Source organism: Ovis canadensis, chromosome X, assembly GCF_042477335.2.
Source record: "Ovis canadensis isolate MfBH-ARS-UI-01 breed Bighorn chromosome X, ARS-UI_OviCan_v2, whole genome shotgun sequence".
NCBI classification, from domain to species: domain Eukaryota; kingdom Metazoa; phylum Chordata; class Mammalia; order Artiodactyla; family Bovidae; genus Ovis; species Ovis canadensis.
This window is the reverse complement of record NC_091727.1, coordinates 26,325,882-26,337,749: the sequence shown is the minus strand read 5'-3', so window position 1 is coordinate 26,337,749 and position 11,868 is coordinate 26,325,882.

Below are 11,868 nucleotides of genomic sequence, written 5' to 3'. Positions count from 1 at the left end.
AACTGTGGAGCTGGAGAAGACTCTTGAGAGTCCCTTGGATGGCAAGGAAATCAAACCAGTCAATCCTAAAGGAAATCAGTCCTGAATATTCACTGGAAGGACTGATGCTGAAGCTGAAGCTCCCATTGGCCACCTGATGCTGAAGCTGAAGCTCCCATTGGCCACCTGATGCTGAAGCTGAAGCTCCCATTGGCCACCTGATGCTAAGAACTGACCCATTGGAAAAGACCCAACTCATTGGAAAAGATCCCAATGCTCGGAAAGATTGAGGGCAGGAGGAGAAGGGGGTGGCAGAGGACGAGGTGGTTGGATGGCATCACTGACTCAATGGACATAAGTATGAGCCAACTTCTAGAGATAGTGAAGGACAGGGAAGCGTGGCATGCTAGAGTTGATGAGGTTGCAAAGAGTTGGACATGACTCAGCAACTGAACGACCAATAATTAAAAAAATCAAGAAGTCACTGAGCTGTAAATTTACATTTGTATGTTTTACCCTATGTAATTTGTGCTTAAGATAATGTAAACATTTTTTAAACATCCAAAAACAGTCTAAAAACACCAAAACACAATCAAAACACGTGGATTAAAACTCCTTTGATTAAAGAAAAAACTTGCTTGAACTCACCATTTTCAAAAGTTGCAAAATTCTAAAATATAGAATTATCATTGGACAAAGCAAAGCCTGGAAAGCCCCACATACTGGACCAGACAGTTCAGTATTTGCATATTGTGATATCCCTTTTTATAATTACTATTTAGTATTGTTATTCAAGGAAGACATATATCAAATATTACTAGACTATTCAATGTCACCATATAACATCTGAAATGCCCACTTCATCTAAACTCTAAATTTTTTAAATTAATTAATTAATTTTAATTTGATTTTACAATATTGTGGTGGTTTTTGCCATACATATAGATGGTATACTTTTAGGACAATCTTCTCAAATTTTATTTGTTGTTTCCTGAAACTTTGTTTATATAACACTCAATTGCAAGGAAAATCAGAAACCTCTACTTTTCCTTTTTCTTTCAGTTTCCACATGTCTGATGCCAAGGGCAAGACCAAGCAGTGGTGGGCTTCATGGATGTTTGCTTGAGAGCTAAAAGTGCTATTTAATCCACTGGGTTATACTCAGATTTCCTTTTGAAGGAAGAGATTAAACAAATCTACTGCTTTAATTAAGAGCAGACATAAAAGCAGAATTCAGTGAGACTATGTGTGGTATGCATATGCTCAGAATTAAGTAAAAGTTTCAGCAGAAAATGCAAATAAAGGTGTTTTTTGGCATAGAAGTGGAACTAGGGAGTATATCTAAACATCAGTCGTTCTAGGAAGTGCTTTTCTAGCTCCCCCTGGTACCAGACTTTATAAAACTCATATAATCTTGATGCTGAGGTAACCACCAGCTGGATCAGAGTACTTGTTTGCTCCTGCTTTTCATCTCGTCAGCCTCAATGAATGATTTTGTTCTGATAAGGGTTTCTCTCACAAGGGTCCCACAAACCTAGAATATATAAATACCAATGCCTTTTAATAGCTCCACCAGCTTACATACACAGAAAAGAGGATATTATTAGAGTATTTATATAGATTAAAATGTCAACATTTTCAACTGCAATTAAGATTGTTCCAGCATTTCTTTTGTAAAGCTTTATTTTCAGGGATTTGTAATTCAACCTTATAATCATTCCCCATATAAAACTTGGCTCACAAATTCACAGGATCCAAGGGTTTTATTTTAATCTTAAAGAAAATTCAAATTTTTAAAAGAAACTGCCACAATGTAGCTCTCTTACTTTGACATGTTTTTGCCAAAGAAAAAAAAAACTTTTGATATTATTTTTCAGCCTGATAGCTATTACAGTGGATTCAGTTTTCTTTAGTATATGTAATTAACTAAGCATTTTGTGATTGGCCTTTTAAATTGCAATAATTTCTGTATATATTTCCATGAATTGCAGATTTTAAAAAAACTACAGTGTAAAATTATTTATTACTTACAATATGTGCATCAAGTATGCATGGGTCAAAGTTCCAGAGATGTTTAATCTAAAGGACTACTGTTTTCAGATTCCTTAAAGAGTGGCCTTGCCCTGGATGGACACAGCTGGGATGTGTGATTTAAAACCAGGAGAAAACAGTTAAAACAGCAGAGGGGAAATATTCTTATAAGTAAATTTGTTCAAAGTAAATTCATTACTAGTGAGTTTTGTGGCCTTGTTTTTCTAGAATGATTTAAAAGGTCTCTTCCCAGAGGTGTTGGGAAGAAGACATTGGTAGAAGGTGAGATTCTCTCAGACTTTGAGATTCTAAGAATTTAAACCATGCTTCATATTTCTATGGAGCATAAAGAATATTCACAATATTAAAAAATACTGTCCCCAAATATATGAGCCAGCCATTACTTTCTACTTCTTTCTTTTGACCAGTTTCCACTTTTTTATGATAGGCTGGAGGGAAGGGAAGGAGCTTTCAAACTATCTATGGGGTTCATCCATGCTAAGTCACTTCAGTCGTGTTTGACTCTTTGCGACCCTACAGACCATAGCCCACCAGGCTCCTCTGTCCATGGGATTCTCCAGGCAAGAATACTAGAGTGGGTTGCCATTTCCTACTCTCAGGGATCTTCCTGACCCAGGGACTGAGCCCGTCTCTCTTGTATCTCCTGCACTGACCACTAGCACCATCTGGGAAGCCTATGACTATCTGGATTAAAATTATGGGATATATTAGTAGTTTTAATATCTAAAATTGGAATTGCCCTGTGTAAGGGGCATGGGATAAGTTATTTTTGAAGCATATTGATATATCATTTTTAAAGGTTCACCCTAATTCATATCCCCGTAGAGGATAAGAGTTTTTATTTCCACAGTTTTCCAACACTAAGCATCATGAAATCTTAAACCATTCAAAATCATGCTTACTATGTTTTGCATTGAGGTGAAATTCACATAACAACTTAGTACATTTGCAATGATGCACAACTACCATCTCTATGTAATTTCAAGATATTTTCATCATCCCAAAAGGAATCCCATACCCATTAAGCAGTTGCTCCCTATTCCCTACAGCCCCGGCAACCACCAGTTTGCTTTCTGTCTCTATAGATTTATCTATTCTGGATATTTCCTGTCAGTGGAATCATACAATATATGACTTTTTGCGGCTGGCTTCTTTCACTTAGAATCATGTTTTCTAGGTTCATCCATTATGTATTATCACTGGAATATTAATTCCATTGTATGGATGTGTGTGTGTGCTCAGTTGCTCAGTTGTGTCTGACTCTATGTGACCCCATGAACTGTAACCCACCAGATTCCTCTGTCCATGGGATTTTTCCAGCAAGAATACTGGAGTGGGTTGCCATTCTCTCCTCCAGGGGATCTTCCTGACTCCAGGGATCACTCATGTCTCCTGCATCTCCTGCATTGGAGGCAGATTCTTTACCACTGAGCCACCGGGAAGCCCATTGTTCAGATATATACTTTGTATGTCTTTCAAAAGGTATGTGTTTTAAGAATCTTTTTAATGTTGCCACACTTTATCACAATCATTTCAGATAAATACAAATAGTCATCTTTAGATGCCTTAAAAAATAAGCATGACATACTAAACTGTAACCTTATGAGATCAGACTTGTTTTTACCAACCTCATTAACAGCTTTTGACTTTATTTCTGTTATTATTCCAATTACCTATTAAATTCAGTTTTATACTAGGTTATTTGTGCCTGAAATGTCTAATCAACAGTGGGTCAATAGTGGGCATCCAGAGTTTATTATCTATTAATAGCTTTATGGTCCTCCTGGGAAGGTGCAAGAAGTAACAAAGCATCAAGATTCCCAACACACTGGGTTAAGAATAAAAGGCTAAACCCGAACTTCATTAGTTATCTTTCTCTACTCTCAGTAGGGAATTCTTACTGTCATCACTCTGAGTCTCATGCTTTTTCTAATCTGGTCTGTTCCCCCCATACCATTTCTGCCTTAAAACTAATAAGGTTTCTTTGGGTCCCCCAGATCTCTAATGAGCAAACTCCATTATATCCTCAACCTGCAACTAAAATCTGCCTGTACATGTATGTCTGTGTGTGTGTATATATATACAACACATACAGACTGAAAGTGAAGGGCTGGAAAAAGGTATTTCATGCAAATGGGAGACCAAAAGAAAGCAGGATTACCAATACTCATATCAGATAAAATAGACTTTGAAATAAAGGCTGTGAAAAGAAACAAAGAAGGACACTACATAATGATCAAAGGATCATTCCAAGAAGAAGATATAACAATTATAAATATATATGCACCCAACATAGGAGCACTGCAATATGTAAGGCAAATGCTAACAAGTATGAAAGGGGAAATTAACAGTAACACAATAATAGTGGGAGACTTTAATACCCCACTCACACCTATGGATAGATCAACTAAACAGAAAATTAGCAAGGAAACACAAACTTTAAATGATACAATGGACCAGTTAGACCTAATTGATATGTATGGCAAAAGCCACTACAATATTGTAATTAGCCTCCAATTAAAATAAATTAATTAATTTTAAAAAACTAGTAGCAATAGTTCAAGAAACTATTCCATCTCTGAATACAAGGTAAGTAGGGTATGTCTTTGGGTAACAAAGAATGAGACATGGGGATGTGTTTTTGTTAAGGAAAATGAAAATTTTGTCTTTAAGAACAACTGGCTATTTCAGAATGGAAAAGGGGAGACTAAAGAACAGTCTAAATGGAAAAAAAAAAAGATTCACTCTGTTTTGTGCAGGTCTATGGGTTTCTGACAAACGCATGTCACATATCTACCATTATAGTATCATATGGAATAAAATCCCCTGTGCTTTACCTATTCCTAGTCATCTTTTCTTCCCTCTCCGTGAACTCCTGCCAACCACTGATTTTTCTTTTACTGCGTCTATAGTTTTTTCTTCTCCATAATGGCATATAGTTGGAATCATGTAGTATATAGCCTTTTTGGATTGGCTTCTTTCACTTAGCAATTTTCATGCCTTGACAGCAGATTTTTTAAATCATTGAATAATATTCCACAGTATGGTCATACCACAGTTGGTTCATTCATTCACCTAGGACATCTTAATTGCTTACAGTGTTTTGCAATTATGGCCAGTCATTAAAAATATTCATGTGCAGATTTTTGCATGGACATTAGTTTTCATCTCAGTTGGGTAAATACCTAGGAGCATGACTGCTGGATCATATTGTTGTAAAACTTTAACTTTGTAAGACACTGCCCAAATGTTTTTCAAAGCAGACGTACCATTTTACATTCCCACCAGCACTGAATGAGAATTCCTGTAGCTCAACATTTTTGCCCACATTTAGTGTTGTCAGTTGTTTAGACCTGTGTATGTTCTAAGTCTCTTCAGTTGTGTCTCACTCTTTGTGATCCTATGGACTGTAGCCCGCCAGGCTCCTCTGTCCATGGGGAGTCTCCAGGAAAGACTACTGGAGTGGGTTGCCATGCCCTCTTCCAGGGGATCTTCCCAACTCAGGGATCGAATCCGTTGTCTCTTATGTCTCCTGGATTGGCAGGCAGGTTCTTTACCACTAGCAGCACCTGGGAAGCCCCTGTTTAGACCTAATCCATTTTAATAGATATACAGAAATGCTGTTAGTGTTCTTATTTGCAATTTTCTAGTGACAAATGACACTTAGCTTCCTTTCATATGCTTATTTGCCAGTTTTTTTTATCTTGTTTGGTGAGAAGTCTGTAAAGATCTTTTGCCCATTTTTAAAATCGGGCTACTTGTTTTCTTAAGTTTTAAATGTTCTTTGTATGTCTTGGATACAAATCATTTATCAGATATGAGTTTTGCAAATATTTTCTCCCAGCCTATGGCTTGTCTTTTCATTGTCTTTACACTAGCTTTTGCAGAGATGCTTTTAATTTCAATAAATTCTAATTTATCAATTTTAATTATTTAATGGGTCATATTTTTGATGTTATTTCTAAAGATTATGGTGCTAAAGGTAAAAACCCGCCTGCCAGTGTAGGAGATGCAAGAGACACGGGCTCGATCCCTGGGTTGGGAAGATCCCCTGGAGAAGAAAACGGCAATCCACTCACGTATTCTTGCCTAGGGAATTCCATGGACAGAGAAGCTTGGCAGGCTATGGTCCATAGGGTTGCACAGAGTCAGACACGACTAAAGTGACTTAGCACACACGTTAAAGAATTAACGTAGCTATAAAGAATTATAGCCAAACCCAAGTAGTCACCTAGATATTTTCCTATATTTTTTGTAGAAGTTTTTTAGTTTGCATTTAACATTTAGGTCTGTGATACACTTTGAGTCACTTTGAGTTAATATTTATGAAAGGCATAAGGTCTGTGTATAGATTCTTTTTTTTTTCAAATATAGACATCCAACTGTTCCAGTACCGTTTGTTGAAAGACTGTTCTCTGTTCACTGTATTGTCATTGTTCTTTTGCTAACAATTAACACACTATTTTTGTGGGAATCTGTTTCTGGGTTCTCTATTCTGTTCCATTTATTTGTTTGCATATTCTTCTGCCAGTAACACTCTGTCATAATAATTGTAGCTTTATAGTAAGTCTCGAAGTCAGGTAGTGTCAGTCGGTAATAAGCATATTAAGGAACATTTAAGGATCCTAACCAATTGAAAATATAGAGCTGGAGTCTTCAAAACATCTTAAAATTATTTTTTTAAACAGATACATTATACTAAGGGCAATAAATCACCTTCTGCAAGTTCAAAGTAATTAACACTTCACTTGAAGTTACATATATCCCAAATGAAATTAATTGTTGGCTCTTCCTTTCAAGGTTTCAAAGTTAGTGTTATGACTTAGGCTTGTGGATTTCAAATGAAAGTGGCATTCCAAAAACGTTCCAGGATAGTTCTAATTTGCAGCTCTTTTCAGCCTAAATAAAAGTCATTTCTTATGCCTTGTAGTGAATAATCTAAACTAAACTATCTGACATTTCCACTCAGTCCAAACAGACTGAAAATGCTGAATTGTCAGCAAAGCTTTGATGTAAATCAGTAGTCACAGGAGACTGCAAAGAAGAACATAATGTAACCATCAGCTCTTCAAAGGGAAGCTTTCTTCTTTTAAGCAAAGAAATTCAGACATGCTTCTTCTAAATTAAGAATCATTTGGCCTCATTATTTTAAGATACAGTTTCCTCCCCATAAATAGCAAGATAATTAACACTAAAAAGCAATGGTTTTTTTCCCAATGATCCAACAGAATTATAAAAATACAAATCAGAAACAAACTGTTATTTGGCATGTGAGACTTTCTTTTTAAAATTTTTAAACAATATTTAGGCTCATGATTATCTCCCATGGATCAAAGTAAAAGAAAATTAAGGAAAAAAAAAAAACTTCAGCATATTTTTGAAGTCATTTTCCTGGAAATATTCAAAGCTCATTTTTTTCTCTTCTGAATAATGCCACCTCCAAAAGTCTGTATGTCAACATCTTTTCTAAACAAAGCATGGTCTACCCAATAAACAATACAGACATCACTTTGCATTGTGCTAGAAAATGCAGATTCTTAGGCCTTAGTTCAGACCAACTGAATCAGAATCTTATTCTTATGTGTTTGTATGCATGGAAAGACTGAGACAGACTACCGTACATGATCACAACTCAATGTCCAGAAGCCATGATTTATTGCATTTTAGCATTTTTTTCAAACCCTTTCCAACCAAAACCTGAGCACACAGCAATATGTGAACTGAGTTTACTTTGCATGAGGCCTTTCATACTCAGTAGGGCTACATTTCAGGTGTCTTAGAAGTCAACAATTATATACATTCTTCTTTATTTAGAAGGAAAAAATATAAATATGATCCAGTCAAACTGTTCACACATGGCAAGATACTTTTCTACATTATAGATAAGATGTCAGTGAAGGTATATTCAGTTACCACTAATGAACAGCTGAAGAAGAAGGCTTAAACAAGAGAACATTTTTTTTCTACTAAGCAAGCAATGTTTTGCATTAGGCAGATTACATTTGAAAAATCCTGGGCTTTCAACAGTACCATTAAGAACTCAAACTCTTCTGCTGTACTCAAAGCATGACTTTGTCTCTAAGCTAGCTAGCTCGCTTCCTTGATGGTCACAAAATGGCCTCCAGAGTCCTAAATGGGACTGAACCATGTGAAAAAGTTATATTCCAGAGCTCTCCACACTGACTTTCCCTTATACCTCACTGTCCAGATTGGCAAGGAAAAGGATTTAATTATTATGATTGGTCAGAGACATTTCAGGATTTCTGCCTGAATCATATTGGGAGAGAGAAATATGGGGATAACATTCTAAGATGTTTCCCAAGGATTTCAACTCCTGGTATTTAGCCTGGTATTTATCCACCAATATGCTACTGGAGATCAGTGGAGAAATAACTACAGAAAGAATGAAGGGATGGAGCCAAAGCAAAAACAACACCCAGCTGTGGATGTGACCGGTGATAGAAACAAAGTCCAATGCTGTAAAGAGCAATATTGCATGGGAACCTGGAATGTCAGGTCCATGAATCAAGGCAGATTGGAAGTGGTCAAACAAGAGATGGCAAGGGTGAACGTTGGCATTCTAGGAATCAGAGAACTAAAATGGACTGGAATGGGTGAATTTAACTCAGATGACCATTATATCTACTACTGTGGGCAGGAATCCCTTAGAAGAAATGGAGTAGTCATCATGGTCAACAAAAGAGTCCAAAATGCAGTACTTGGATGCAATCTCAAAAACGACAGAATGATCTCTGTTCGTTTCCAAGGCAAACCATTCAATATCACCATAATCCAAGTCTATGCCCCAACCAGTAATGCTGAAGAAGCTGAAGTTGAATGGTTCTATGAAGACCTACAAGACCTTTTAGAACTAACACCCCAAAAAGATGTCCTTTTCATTATAGGGGACTGGAATGCAAAAGTAGGAAGTCAAGAAACACATGGAGTAACAGGCAAATTTGGCCTTGGAATGTGGAATGAAGCAGGGCAAAGACTAATAGAGTTTTGCCAAGAAAATGCACTGGTCATAGCAAACACCCTCTTCCAACAACACAAGAGAAAACTCTACACATGGACATCACCAGATGGTCAACATCGAAATCAGATTGATTATATTTTTTGCAGCCAAAGATAGAGAAGCTCTATACAGTCAGCAAACACAAGACTGGGAGCTGACTGTGGCTCAGATCATGAACTCCTTATTAGCAAATTCAGACTCAAATGGAAGAAAGTAGGGAAAACCGCTAGACCATTCAAGTATGGCTTAAATCAAATCCCTTATGATTATACAGTGGATGTGAGAAATAGGTTTAAGGGCCTAGATCTGATAGATAGAGTGTCTGAGGAACTATGGAATGAGGTTTGTGACATTGTACAGGAGACAGGGATCAAGACCATCCCCATGGAAAAGAAATGCAAAGAAGAAAAATGGCTGTCTGCAGAGGCCTTACAAATAGCTGTGAAAAGAAGAGAGGAGAAAAGCAAAGGAGAAAAAGAAAGATATAAGCATCTGAATGCAGAGTTCCAAAGAATAGCAAAAAGAGATAAGAAAGCCTTCTTCAGCGATCAATGCAAAGAAATAGAGGAAAACAACAGAATGGGAAAGACTAGAGATCTCTTCAAGAGAATTAGAGATACCAAGGGAACATTTCATGCAAAGATGGGCTCGATAAAGGACAGAAATGGTCTGGACCTAACAGAAGCAGAAGATATCAAGTAGAGGTGGCAAGAATACACAGAAGAACTGTACAAAAAAGATCTTCACAACCTGGATAATCACGATGGTGTGATCACTTATCTAGAGCCAGACATCCAGGAATGTGAAGTCAAGTGGGCCTTAGAAAGCATCACTATGAACAAAGCTAGTGGAGGTGAAGGAATTCCAGTGGAGCTATTTCAAATCCTGAAAGATGATGCTGTGAAAGTGCTGCACTCAATATGCCAGCAAATTTGGAAAACTCAGCAGTGGCCACAGGACTGGAAAACGTCAGTTTTCATTCCAATCCCAAAGAAAGGCAATGCAAAAGAATGTTCAAGCTACCACACAATTGCACTCATCTCACATGCTAGTAAAGTAATGCTCAAAATTCTCCAAGCCAGCCTTCAACAATATGTGAACCGTGAACTCCCTGATATTCAAGCTGGTTTTAGAAAAGGCAGAGGAACCAGAGATCAAATTGCCAACATCCTCTGGATCATGGAAAAAGCAAAAGAGTTCCAGAAAAACATCTATTTCTGCTTTATTGACTATGCCAAAGCCTTTGACTATGTGGTTCACAATAAACGGTGGAAAATTCTGAAAGAGATGGGAATACCAGACCACCTGACCTGTCTCTTGAGAACTGTATGCAGGTCAGGAAGGAACAGTTAGAACTGGACATGGAACAACAGATTGGTTCCAGATAGGAAAAGGAGTGTGTCAAGGCTCTATATTGTCACCCTGCTTATTGAACTTATATGCAGAGTACACCATGAGAAACGCTGGACTGGAAGAAACACAAGCTGGAATCAAGATTGCTGGGAGAAATATCAATAACCTCAGATATGCAGATGACACCACCCTTATGACAGAAAGTGAAGGGGAACTAAAAAGTCTCTTGATGAAAGTGAAAGAGGAGAGTGAAAAAGTTGGCTTAAAGCTCAACATTCAGAAAACGAAGATCATGGCAAGGAGATCCAACCAGTCCATTCTGAAGGAGATCAGTCCTGGGTGTTCTTTGGAAGGAATGATGCTAAAGCTGAAACTCCATTATTTTGGCCGCCTCATGCAAAGAGCTGACTCATTGGAAAAGACTCTGATGCTGGGAGGGAGTGGGGGCAGGAGGAGAAGGGGACGACCGAGGATGAGATGGCTGGATGGCATCACTGACTTGGTGGGCATGAGTCTGAGTGAACTTCGGGAGTTGGTGATGGACAGGGAGGCCTGGCATGCTGCGATTCATGGGGTCACAAAGAGTCGGACACGACTGAGTGACTGAACTTATCCACCTTTAGTGTTAGCTAGAGCTAATGATTTGTTTCTACCAAACAGTGTATGGTGAAAGTAATGGGACATCACTTTCAAACTGGATTACAGAAAGAATTTGCTTCCTGTCTTGCTTGCTTTACTCTTTCTCTTTCCCTTGCTCACTCTAATGCACACCAGCTATCATACTGAGAGGATGCCCACTAGCAGGATCTGGGAACTGAGAGCTAATAATCAGCAAGAATCCACGATGCTTTAGTCTTACACTCACAAGGAAATGAGTTCTGCCCCATATCTGAGCCTGCCCCAAATCAAGCCTCCAGATAAGAACACAGTCTGGTCTACATTTTGCTAATATCCTGTGAGACTCTAAGCAGAGAATCCAATTAGCCATACCTAGATTCATGAAAACCATGAGATAATAAATGTGTGCTGTTATAAGCTCCTAAGTTTGTCTTAATTTATTACATTGTAATCAAAAGCTAATATAGGTGGGTAGTCAGAATGACCATTATTAAAAAGTCTACAAATAGCACGTGCTGGACAGCATGTGGAGAAAAGAGAACCTTCTTACACTGTTGGTGGGCATGTAAATTGTTTCAGCCACTATGGAAAACAGTATGGTGGTTCCTCAAAATACTAAAAATAGAGCTATCATATGATCCAGCAATCACACTCCTGAGCATATACTCAGACAAATCTATAATTTGAAAAGACACATACATCCCTATGTTCATAGCAGCACTATTTACAATAGCTGAGACATGGAAGCAACCTAAATTTCCATCGACAGATAAGTGGATAAAGAAGAAGTAGCAATGGAAGATTACTTAGCCATTAAAAAGAATAAAGCAATATAATTTGCAGCAACA